Genomic DNA, 13,923 nt, shown 5'->3' on the forward strand with positions numbered 1-13,923 from the left:
TGATTTATTTTATTGAAAATATACAGTGCATCTGGAAAGTGTTCACAGCGATGTACTTTTTTCCCCGCATTTTGTTACGTTGCAGTATTCCAAAATGTATTAATTTCCACCACCATGCTTCACTGTAGGGATAGTATTGGAAAGGTGATGAGCGGTGCCAGGTTACCTACAGACATGCCACCTGGCATTCAGGCCAAAGGGTTCGATCTTTGTTTTTCTTGGTCTAAAAGTTCTTCAGGTGCTTTTCGGCAATCTCCAGATTGGCTGTCACGTCCTTCTTACTGAGGAGTGGCTTCTGTCTGCCCACTCTACCATACAGGCATGATTGGTAGAGTGCTGCAGAGATGGTTGATCTTCTGGAAGGTTCTCCTCTCTCCACAGAAAAATGCTGAAGCTCTTTCGGAGTAACTATTGGGTTCTTGGTCACCTCCCTGGCTAAGGCCATTCTTCAGCTCAGTTTGGCCAGGCAGCCCGCCCTATGTCGGATGATGGCGGCCACTGTGATAATTTGGACCTTTAATGCTGCAGAAGTTTTTCTGTACCCTTTTCCAGATCTGTGCCTCGATACAAACCCTTCTCAGATGTTTACAGACAATTCCTTGGACTTCATGGCTTGGTTTGTGCTCTGACATGAACTGTTAACTGTGGGACCTTATATAGACAGGTGTGTGGCTTTCTAAATCATGTCCAATCAACTGAATTTACCACAGTTAAAGTTGTAGAAACATCTCAAGGATGATCAGTGGAACCAGGAGGCACCTGAGCTCAATTTTGAATTTTATGGAAAATCAATCTATCTATCTATCTATCTATCTATCTATCTATCTATCTATCTATCTATCTATCTATCTATCTATCTATCTATCTATCTATCTATCTATCTATCTATCTATCTATCTATCTATCTATCTACATACACACATATATATATATATATATATATATATATATATATATATATATATATATATATATATATATATATATATATATATATATGTATATATCCGTGTATAGATAGATAGATAGATAGATAGATAGATAGATAGATAGATAGATAGATAGACATACATATGTATTATTTTATGTGAACATATAAGTAAATTGTTTGTTTTTTTAACAAATTTTTCAAGATTACTTTTTATGATGACTTTAAGAAGACTGGCCTCCAGGGAAAGGCCTAGAGTAGACATCTTAATATTCATAATTCTGTTAGAACCCGGCGAGTTGAATTCTTGAGGGTCTATAGAAATCTATAAAAGCAATCAACAGCTACACTGAAATTAAAGCATTGTGGATGAAATTATAGAATCAGAAAAGTGTCGTCTGGTGTGATTGCACAGAGTGAAAAAGATAAATTCCAACAGTAAAAGTAAAGTAGTAGCTCTGTTGCCTGTGGGGCAACTTGCTGCATTTGATGAAAACAAGGCCATTTCTATGTTGTGAAATGTGAAAATACAGATCCAAAAATGTTGAACACAGGGCAGAGATGACCGTTTTCATTCAATACAAGTGTTTTTCAATTTAAAAACCCTTGCAATGTCCCTTAAAACTGATGTCAACATTGCCTTGGCCTTTGTTGGTTTAGAACTGAACTAATTCATATCAAACATAATTTAAAAAAGCATTCAAAGTATTGTGTATAGACCACATGCACAGCATAGCATTAGTAACATTTTTGGCCTTTGTGCCCTAATCATTTGAGTAGCACTATGTTGAGGGCCACAGTTATTTTTCTATTGCCTTAGTCTAGGAGCCCTTACAGAAAGCCTTTGTTGTCTTCTTTTGCAGAGACAGGGCTGACTTATGTGCTTCAGAAATTGCCCTGATGCACATCCAAAGTCAAAAGCATGAAATAACATCTCATTTAGAGTTACAGACTCAGCACACACTAAACTTGTGTTGTCAGAAAAAGTCTTACCAAAGACATTAAGGTATTTTTGTAGATGCCATATGTGCTGTCAGTGGTGCTTGACATAGTTGATTGGCCTTGAGGGCCTTTCTTTTGCAATTTATATAGTTTGTAGAGGGTATTTAGAATAATTTTTGCACTATGGAGGTATTGTCTCACTAAATATAACCTAGAGGACTCAGGCAAGCACACTTCATCTGCTTAAATGTTTTTTAAGTGTTCTTTATCAGAATAATTGTTAATGTTTATAGCGGGCAAGGACAGATTGGGAGCAAAAATCAGCCTGTGAATTTGCTTTAAAGGAGCCTTAGACATATCTTGTTGAGAAGCTCAGTAAAGATTTTGAGAGACTAAACAATAACTCTGTGTTTTGAGCACAGCACAAATAAATTCTTAATAAAGGCTTATATATAAGAATGTTTATTGTTTCTTCACCTTATTTATTTTACAGGGCTAAGCCACTGAGTATCTGCTTCATTCTCCTATTCTCTACGTCATCACAATCACCAGCAGCCTATTACATTTTAACACAGTGCTGCATTTTTACAGCACAATGCTGCAAACCTTTTCTTTACATGTTTTTTTTTTTTTTTCACATTGACAGCCCAAAAAGCCAGCATGAATACAGACAGCTCAACAGTGGTAAAGCCAGAAAACTATACAAAGCAAACTAGGGATTAAAACGCACTGCATAGAATTACTGATAAACATAAAAAAGCTTTGCAAATATGGGGTAAAAGCATGAGGAAACAATGATGAAATAAGAAAAATAAAAAGCCAAATATAGATACAGAAAAGGAGAGGCAAAAGGGTTGCAAAAGGTCCACCTTTTATTTAATTTTCAGTCCTTCCACTAAACTGAAATATTCCAATGCCATTTTATAAATTCACCCTGCCTCACAGATTTTCAAACTGTTTAAAAAATATTTCTAGCAGAAAAATAGAATGTAATATTTTATATGTTATGCAATGTTGTATTGTAATGCAGGAGATTGTATTGGTTACTGTGTGCATTTTAGTAGATTTAAGATTTTGTTTTACCAATTAAAATACATCAAAGTAGTAAACTCTACAATAACCAGTTTGCAATACAATATTATTGGAGTTTTGGAAACATAAAACAAATTCCCACTGATTAATCATTCTGGAGCAGTGAGTGAGACATGGTGCAGAAAACCAACCACAGCGGCATTGTAATACTCTCGAAACAAAATAAAACAAAACAAAACAAAAAAGCAATATTGATTTTGAAGTGGAAACCAGATTTAGCTTTCTAAAATGTTGTTTTGTGTGTACAATCACAAGTATGTAATAGCAGTTTAATTATAGCAGTATGGAAAGTGCTATTCCACTATCTCACTTATACCACAACAATTTGCCAGCAATTTAACATTGTATTTTATTAATGAATGACACATTGCACATTTTAATTATATAATTATATATATTATTATAGCTACAATAAACTTTCTCCTTCACAAGGTTCTGTCTCTCTCTCTCTCTCTCTCTCTCTCTCTCTCTCTCTCTCTCTCTCTCTCTCTCTCACACACACACACACACACACACACACACACACACACACACACACACACACACACACACACACACACACACACACACACAAATTGCAGCTTCAAATAATGCACATTTTCCATACACAATACACAATCCTGTATGTGTTGTCACTATAGAAACAAACATTTTTCACAACGAGCAAACTAATATTAACCTATCATTTATGTTACAGCCAGAACTACTCGAGAGCTGTTATATGAAATTTTTGCACACTTTGTGATCAATCAGATTTAAGAATTTAACTGCTATGTGATATAAATTGATTTAACAAACCAATGTTGCTCTGCATCAGTTATAAGTCCTTACTGATCAGTTGCCCTGTTATGGACACACACTTTATTTTACTCAGCTCACAAAATAATTTATACAATTGGCTTTTGGGGTAACAATGTGAACAATTTATCATTGCTAAAAGAAAGGTCACAAGCAGACCCAAATAACAAAAGTCATAAGCATCAAGACATTTACAGTGTGTCTCATTGCAGGTTAGACCACTGATTAGCATAATTTAACTTCTGACAGGACAACAATCCATAAGAATCTACATTTACACAATTTCAAAGTGCTATTATAGCCAAATAGCATTCTCTGTGGTTTAGTGGTAAGTCACAATATTACATATTAGAATAAATAATAAAATAATTGTATCTAATGTCAGACAAATTTCAAAAGAAAATTCTTGATAAATACTTCACTCCGATTATAACCAAACTTATTTGCTACTAAAGTCTTTCTTTAACCATGTTAAGCAAACATCTTTGTGTGCAGCCAGCACTTCAAACTGGGGACAAAAAAGGGCTTTGAAACCAGAGTTATGGGTTCTCCACTAAAGAAGATACTAAAGAAATTATTCTGTCTGTATTTAATAAAAAACGATAGCTAAGAATCTCCATGCCCAGAGCAAAAAGGACTGATCTTAGAAAGGAGAGACTGATAATGAGAACCTGCTAGCAAATCTTTGTCTTCATCAATGTAACAACTAGTATGATGGCTAGTAAGGTTGTTTACACAAAGATAAAACTGCTGGCTAACATTATGGTAGATACTTAGGTTACTTCAGCTACGAGATTACTGTAATTGCTTTCTGCTTGCCCCCTGTTGTTCTTCACACTGCTGCAGTCTGTCTGTATAGTGTGGCTCAAATAGGTATAGTTGGATGTCACTGTGTACCAGTAACCCCCTCCCCATCTTTTAAGTTGTTTTGATGCTTTGAATATTCCAGTTGCTCCAGCGCAATAATTGACTTTTAAAGCAAGTGATTATTTTTATTTTGCAGGAGTGAGTTACTTATCTCAATTCCCTGAATAAGCCATTATCTAGTGAGCAACAACCCCATTCTGCCTTAAATCACCCCATCAATCACCCATCCTCTCAAAAATCATTGTAGTGTTCCAAATTGTGCATCGAACATCAAGATATATGATGGGGAAGGGGTTTCTGCAGTATTCATACCTGAAACTTTTACATCAGAGCTTATTTTGTCATCACTGTAAGACACAAGTAGGGATGTTTACATGTTTACATAGATGTATAAATGATTACATATTTGACTTAAGATGATGTGTTCCTTAAGGGCCTAGAATTAAGTTACAAGGAGTTAGGTGGCTAACATGTATATGGTTGCCAGAGAAAACTTCGATCGAATTTAGTCATTTTTCTACTTTATTTCTGAAACCTACAGGCCATTGTGAACTAAAATCTGTTTTCCATTGGTGTATATCTCTACTACAAGATAGATAAAATGGAACAATGAAATTTCTTTTGAAGATTTCCAAGGTGTTTTGGTAAAATTTGCTTATGATAACTTATGAGCAATGGTGAACAAAGTACACAAAGCATGCACTTAAGTAAAATATAGATACAGTAGGTAATATATTACTACAGTGAAAGTGCTTCATTTAAACTTTCACTTGAGTAAAAGTACAAAAGAATTTGCCTTAAAATGTACTTAAGAATCCAAGTACTCTAATGTTACTATTAGTACACCAATCTATTAATAGAATGTTATTAATGAGTCAAACACTGATTGATATCCAATTAATTATCCTGAGTCCAAAACCTTTTCAACAACTGCATAAGATAGAGTCACTGTGCGACCGTGCAAATGGGCTGTTAAAATTTTATGAATAAAAAGCACCAATTTATTTTTGTGTGGATGCCTGGTGCCTCCCCCCAGAAAGGTGCCACTCTTGGCGTTTGCCTATGTTGCCTAAATCCGCCACTGTCAAGCGGCAATAAAACAAACTCAAAACAGAGCGTGCGCTCTACCCTGATTGGTGGCTTGTCCAGTTATATTTTCATTTACTCATAAATAAAATGACTGATTTTGCTCAGTGTAGTTAAAAATAAAGTTAAAGTCTCCACAAATGGAAATACTTCAGTAAAGTACAGATACGCAGAAAAAAACTACTTAAGTACAGTAACGAATTATGTTTACTTCGTTACAGTCCAATGCAATTCATTGTAACATAATTCAACTCTTCTGTTGTGTGTCCATTATTAAATCATCGTTTTTTAGTCTTTCAGATTTTTTTTTCCTTCACAGTGGCATCCAGAAGAATTCAAGAAGTCATCCATGTCAAATATTCCCTTCTTCTAAAATTCATCATGCAAACCTATCTGGATGACTTGGTAAGTAAAATTTAAAAGTTTCTAATTTTCTTTTGACGCCTGAAACGTGCATGTCTATGTGCTTTGGCTTCTAATTCAATTAAAGTGAATATAAGGTGAACTTGAGCATCTGTCAGTCTCACTTTGCATAGAGCACAATGTTCTACCCTGGGGAAGAAGGCAGGCAAACAGAAAGAGAGAAAGAGTCATACAGACAGAGAGAGAGAGAGAGAGAGGATACTAGAGAGAGGGGGAGGTATAAACACAAGAACAGATGCACATTATTGGTTGCCAGCAAATTTGACTACAGTGCTCATCTTCGTGAGAGAGTTGGATGGCTGCATCTTGTTCCTAACACAGTATGTTGCCTTACATGTAACATCTGTCCTGTTGTCAGCTTACTTCTGCACTGTGCTGTTCTCTGTCAGAGGCTGTTAAGACATCATGATAACACTGTAGGGTTCTTAAAGTCTGCAGTCAGCTTTAAAAAGAAAACAGATGATATATGAAGCAGCTCGACCGAGAGATGACTGTCGGCAGTATGAGCAAGTTGGGCATTTCAACTTTATTTATTGACTGCTAGACATAAAGTAGCCCACTATGTAAGAGTGTCTGAACATACATAAAAAAAACATATGGATAATATGTAATATCCCTAGGGGATACAATCTAAAAGGCAGTCATTATCCAACACTCCCATGGACTTATCCAGCGGATAATCATATAATTTGTTTAATAACCATGTTATCCTATGTTAGTGCAGAACATCTTTAGCTGTTGGTCAAACTGCCCCACTCAATATTGTCAAAAATTTATATGTAGTGTATATATTCTAAATTTGAAAGAATGTATGCATCATTGCATGCAACCATTTTAGAGGTGTAGCAAATGATAATGACGATGTAGTATGCCACTCAAGAGATTACATTAAATTGTTATAAAAGTCAAAATCCTTTGAGTTTTATTTATTTATTTATTTATTTATTTTGTTCAGTTCAAGCTATCTCTGAGCAGTCTAATCTTAGACTTTATCAACTTCAGTTCAATCCAATCCAGAGCACAGAGGGGTACAGTAAAACCAAACATTTCTTCTGGACTTTCCTCTTCCAGACCACCAGATGACACCCTCCAATGAATTCTTACCCTACTCCTCGATTGCACGCACTACTTCCTCTTGAACCACTGAAAAAAGAACAATAGCTTGAGACGTTCTGAAATCTTTTTTTTTTTTTTTTTTTGACAAGTGAAGTCTATGCTGTGTATTTTTGGACAGATCATTTGTATTCTTGCTTTTGCCTAGACCCTTTGTTCTGACATTGATATTTATTTATTTATTCATTTATTTTGTTATGTTGACCCTTGCCTGTTTTACAAGCCTGTTTATGGATGTTTTTCAGGATTATTTTTTATTTTTTTACAAACAGTGTTTTATCATAAAACCTAAAAATGCACTTGAAGCTTTGCTCTGTGTGTATCAGACTGACATATACAATATGGGATGAACAGAAAGCTTGTTAGAAAAGTTCATAGGATATCAGGCTGAGACTAACGGTGCAGGAGTTGCAAGTGGCAAATTTTTGCTTTGTTATCGGCTTTAGTAAACTGCCGGGCATTGATAAACAGTTTGCAAGACAACATTTGAAAATTAAAACTAAATCCATGAGAATATATTACAGACACGTACAAATTAAACAAATAAATGCATGAGCAGAATTAAAGAAGCATTTTAATTATGAACTGTGTGATGTAGCTGATGTTAAGGAACTACTTGAGCCAGAACTCACAGAACATACTGACAATGCTGACAATTCTACTTCTGCTACAGATAATATGAGTAATAAACTAATAAAAAAAATAGTGGCTTGGCATTACATATCACATGTAACAGACATAAAGACTAATGTAAAAACTCATTACGACTAGGTGATTCTTAAATAATAAAAACAAATAATAATAATAATGTTAATGAACTGAATGCATGGGACTAGTTCTTAATAGGATAGTGTAGTAGGGTATGTTTTATTAGGCTAAATCAGGATTTCTCTAAAACAGTTCAGGTTCAATTACCTATATCAGCTCACCCTCAAATAGGTGCTGGGGTGCTCATGGTTGCTTGGTATCAGTGACTTGAGATTGAAAAAGAAAACAAAACTGGGAAACATGTCAACAGTGCCTGTTTTAACAAACACAAAATATTGGGTTAAAATATTTTGAAGAAAAAAATTATCTGATGATATGTGAAAAATATTACAGTTTAATCTTTTTTATTTATAGGATAGAGATTATGCAGTGCAAATTTGACTTACTATGTTACACATTAAGTCAACATCAACAATATTTTTTTTATAGTTTTTTAAACATAAATTCCTTGCTTTTTATATTTATAAAATTTGCCAGACGCCCTTATCAAGAACATCTTACAATTTATCTCATTCACACAACTGAACAGCTACAGTGTTAAGGGCCTTGCTCAGGTGCCCAGGAGTGGTGGCTTGGTGTGACTGGGATCTGAAATCACAACCTTTGGCTATAAAGTCCGACATTTTAAAAGAAATTAAAATATAGGACATTTCTGATCAAAAAAGAAGGCTAATTTCCCCACCTGACATTAATTGCAGTGGTTTTGATTTGTTACAAATAAAAGATTCCACTGTTATGCATAGTACTGCAAAAAAATCACCATGGTCGGGAATGTGCTTTCAAAATGCCTTTGGGATAAAGCCAGAAAGACACAAATTAGGAGTAGGCTACAAAAAGATTTGGAAGGCTTTAGCTATCCTTCTGGGAATTGTTCAGAGCATCAATAAAAAGTGGAAAGCGTATGGTACAACCAACATATTGCCTAGTTCAGGCTGTCCATCTGAACTGGATGACCGAGATATTGCTCAAAAAAGCATAACACTTTACACAAAGATGGCCTGTGTGGTATGGTGGCACAAAAGAGGCCTTTTCTCAAAAAAGCAAAATATACTTGAAAGATTTTATTCTAGATTTTATCTAGCAAAATGGTCTATAATTTGAAGAGACCTAAACTGATGTTTTTGGACAGATCTCCAAGCAAAAAGCAACACCACCCAATATACATACCTATAACTACTGTAAAGCATGGTGGTGGCAGCATTATCTTCTGGGGGGTGTTTCTCTTAAGCAGGGACTGGGTGATTTTTTTTAGGATTGAAAAAAAAATTATGCCCCAAGAACATTCTTAAGGAAAACCTGCATCCCTCTGCTAGAAAGCTGAAGATGGGCAGGTCATTCATCTTTCAACATGACAATGAATCTAAACATACTGCCAAAAAAACAATGCAATGGCTTAAGGAGAGGAAGGTGAATGTCCCTGACTGGCTAAGTCAGAGCCCTGACTTAAATCAGATAGAAAATCTGTGGATAGTTTAAGAAAAAATGATGAGGACAACGAAAATCTTAATAAAGAAGTTTATAACAGTGTAGCAGTGACAAAATACATAAAGCACTTCAGTTCATCGGAGTCAGAAAGAACACAGAGCAAACTCTGCCCAGATATTTTATATTGTTCTTCCCATAGGCCGGAGTTATCCTTTAAATGTAAATTAGATGTAGGACATGCATGAAGGAACAACTGGCTGGGTGATCGAGACGGAAAATGATGATGATTTACACCTTTGCTGGTGCCGGCCACCCAGCAGGTCAGGATAGGGTATTGTTTAAATGATAATCATGGTGTCGGACAACTTTTGGTTAAAGATGGTCCTTGACGGCTTACTGTCTCTCCCAGACTGATTCAGTTAAGACTATGATTAGATTGATACAACTGAAATTCTTCATCAAACTACATAACTACTTTTTTTTATCAAATTTAAGCCGTTTTGAGGATCAGCTGAATTTGATATAGCGTGGGGTGGAGTCTGTAATTCTTACAATAGGCACTGATGTCTATTGTCAGAATTGTAATATTATTCTTCCTAATACCTCATGCTATTATTCTGTTTAGAGCATTAATTAAATCTTAACTATATAATCCCTAGATAAGTATATTGTTTATGGCAATATCTGTTTTCTTGGCAGGAAAACACATCAACAATAACTGGACACTTTTACCCTGTGAATCCTAACTTAATACCTACTTTCAGTGGTAAGACAGACCATTTACATTTGTACTTTACAAAATAAAGGAAGTGGAATTTCATCAGTATACTTTATGCATCATCGATTGAATGTCACTTAAGGTGCTTTAACTAATTAAGACTCAGTTATTACCATTTACATATAATCACAATGCTTTAAGTGAAAGGCAAACAGATGCAGAGTATTAATTTGGTTCAAAATTGATATTGATTTGAGTAATTGATTCTAGTTTATTAACAGTAAACACTGCTGTTTTCTTTATATCTTTTCACTGCTTGGAGTAACAGTCTTCAGGTTTTGTTGGAATCTTATATTATGCATGCCTGAAGGGGTCATTAAAAGCTACAGTTCTTGGATCATGGAGCAGATACTGTATGTTTTTCAGTGGTGGGCGGTCAGGGCCAGCAAAGCCTGTCACCTAAACACTATCAGAAGCACTGACCTACATTTACAACCTAAATTCTAATGTTTGTTACATGAAATTGTATTAATTTATTTCCCAACTTTTCATTTTGTAGCATTTCTCTTGGCTGCACTGCTTTCAGTACATGTATAGTATGTGGATGTTAGATTTTTTTTTGTCCAATCTGATTTCAGCCTCTATGTGCTGTCAGGGAGCACTCTGCTTCTCCTCCCGTGCGCGCCCCGCCCCGCCCGCACGGCGCTCCTCAGCATCATACTGATTGCGCACACCTGTCACTCATTTCATGCGCACATAAACACCTCACTCACTCCTCTCCGGCGTACGTTATTGTTGCTACTGGACGTTATGTAGGCTCTATCGCTCGCTACATTTCGTCTTAGCTTTCCAAGTCACGCTCCCTGGACATTCCTTCACGGACTCGCTCTCGTCAGCTTGGGACTTTACCAAACGTGCTCCCTAAGCGCGCCCCAGATTTCCCTACACGCCGAGGGTATTTGTGTGTTTCACTGCTTAATATTTCATTAAAGCTCTGTTTGCTGGTGCTTCAGCTTCTGCCTCCATCTCTGCCGCCTAACACGTGCTGTCATGTCCATCTAATCTGCCCAGGGCCTTCAAAATCTGTACTGCTGGCCTTAGCAATGTAGAATGTAGAATGTAGAATATTAGCAATGGGTCTGTTTTTTTAACCAATCAAATTTCAAATTCAGCTCACAGGGCCAGCTAGCTTGCCCAGAATAGCGTCAACATTTTTCCGTTCTCTGATTGGTTGGTCAGAGGGACAAAATATGTGAATTGCCTCTCTCTGTAATGCCACACGTTGTTATATTGCGTTTTTGTATAGTATTGATCGTTTCTATAATTGTGACGCGATAGTGGTAGTATTAAGAGGTGGATTAAGTCGGGTAAGTCCTCACTAAAGGCCCAGGTACCAAATGCACGGCCCGCCATTGATGTTTTTTATTTGAATTGTTTTTGGATGAGATTCCCACACACAAAATACTAGTTTTAATAATGTAAATGTATACATAATAAAGAGATAAAGGTTTTACTTTTCACTTATAAATTACAGCACAGTGAAATTCTTTTTCGCATATCTTTCGCAGGCTCAGCTATGATACAGAGCCCATGGAGCAGAAAGGTTTAATGGCCTTGTTTAGGGGTCAGATAGAGTTACACTACCTATTATGCACTGTCAGTATTAATAATTGTATTTTATTTCAACTAATTTAAATATTGTATATACGTAAGTGATGCTTTAAGTTTTTCTTTAAGTATTTGAAGCAGGGATTGCACATATTAACTCCAAAGCCATTAGAAATGGTATTTATTTTTTGGTCAGTATGCAAATCATTTGTTACAATGTACAACTGTTAACTATGAATGATCATCTTTTAGAAATACTATGTTATAATAAGAGTCTCAAAAATACCACCTTGCCTAAACAGATGTTTCCAAGGTTACCATGTATGGTTTCCAAGCATCTCCCTTCCTTAGTCCCCAGGAACAGAAAATATGCAACTGGAGCACAATTACAGCTTTCTCAATTATGCAGATCGTTTATAATAATTGATTATTCAGATGCTTCAAGATTAACTGCCCATAAATAATATGCTCATATTTTGTGCTGAAATATTTTCAGCTTGTGGAATAACCTGCAAGCTGCAAACAGTGAGGGAAAAAATAAGGGCTCCATAGAGACAAGCCGACACGTGTAATATAGTTCAGGGTCACCTTGGTCTAGGTAATTTTTAAAACAGGTCAGCAACCAGTGCCCATGATGAGTATAACTATAACAGTACAAAAAGATATTGAGTTGCATTCAGAGGTCAAGATGACGTTAAATTTCTCCAAACATCCACTCCTTGTATCCACCAGTAATGTTCAAATTAAACTCATATAACTGCTTTTCTTATTATATCATTTCTGGTTCCTCTATTTTTCATCCCTCTGCCCACAGTGCTGAGTCAGTAGTAGGTCAGAATTGGATAAGTCCCTAATCGTCTTGGTGAGTTGCAAGCTTTTGCACTTTAGCTTACTTGGAACTAATGATCCACTGCTCAGACCTAGGAGGAGATCAGGATTATAAGTGGCCTTTCATGAAAAGTATATATATATTCAGGTATATGTCAAAATACAGCAATATATGTGCACCTCGGTATTTACCTCTGTGACCTACATTAAGTGTCTTTTATTTAAAAAGAACGCAATGTGTATGTGTTATTCATGTGTAGCTTTATCTGTACTCACTTATACGACCTGCTTGAAATGTGTAGGTCTGGGCTGAATGTTGAGGGTACTGGCCTGAATATTTATAGTTGTGTTAATTAAAGCCTTTCCACACTGCTCTAAGTGAGGAGCAAAGTGAAATAAATATCAGATTTCACCTGGAATACAGAAAGGTATATTATTTTCAAAGTAATTTATGCCTGACACATTGAACATAAGTAGCTAGGCAATTGTAAATTGCTTATATTAATAAAATGCAGTTATAATATTGGATCATATTCAGAATTATGGTCTTAAGGGGCTTAATTTCAAAAGCTATGTCAGTATTTACATTGGAAAAGTTACTTTTATAAAAAAAAGTTTAGTATTTATAATCAGTATTATCATTCTTATTCATAACTAAGGGACAATATTTTGTTTCCATGTGCTGATGTTGATGAATTATTTTACATATTAAACATTTATTTTAACTTATTTTGATGTTGTGTGACTGTTTCAAGATTCAAGATTATTCTCCTTTGTGTGTCATCAGTTGCCATATATTATATCGACTGAACACTAATGGGTGACAGAAAAATTGCATATACAGTACATTTTAGTGGCATCCTGGCTATTTTTATTTAACGGTTACCAGTTTCCTATATGAGCCACACTGATAGTGGCTCCACTTTATAGGTAGCCCTTACTTTATCTCAAGAAAGGGCTGAAAATGTATAGGACAGGAAAGATGCTTTTACTCTTACATTTTCAAGATGTTATAAAGAAAACTGACTGTAATTGTATGATTGAGTTAATTAATTAAGTAATAATTTTTTTTCTACATGTATAAAAAAAACAAAACTTTCTGAAGCAAAGCATGATGCATTAGAAACCGTGTTGAAGAGCAGTTTTCCAACATTATAATAACCTTAATCACAACACCAAGATTACAACTGCCTCATTGAGGATGCTGAAGGTGTATGTGATGGTGTGGCCAAGTATTTCTCCAGACCTGAACCCTATTTAGCACCTGTGGGGTATCCTCAAGCAGAAGGCAGAGTAGCACCATGTGACTAAAATCCAGCATCTCAGT

General features: G+C 35.6%; 1 long non-coding RNA gene across 1 annotated transcript; it reads left to right on the forward strand.

Annotated features, from left to right (window-relative positions):
- The first annotated feature begins 11,294 nt into the window (after positions 1 to 11,294).
- Positions 11,295 to 13,691, forward strand: LOC310723480. The gene is made up of 2 exons (XR_014532698.1): positions 11,295 to 11,527; positions 11,735 to 13,691. It is a non-coding gene; the product is annotated as an uncharacterized lncRNA (long non-coding RNA).
- Positions 13,692 to 13,923: the final 232 nt, after the last annotated feature.

This window comes from Silurus aristotelis (genome assembly GCF_946808225.1).
Source record: "Silurus aristotelis genome assembly, chromosome: 3".
Taxonomy (NCBI): domain Eukaryota; kingdom Metazoa; phylum Chordata; class Actinopteri; order Siluriformes; family Siluridae; genus Silurus; species Silurus aristotelis.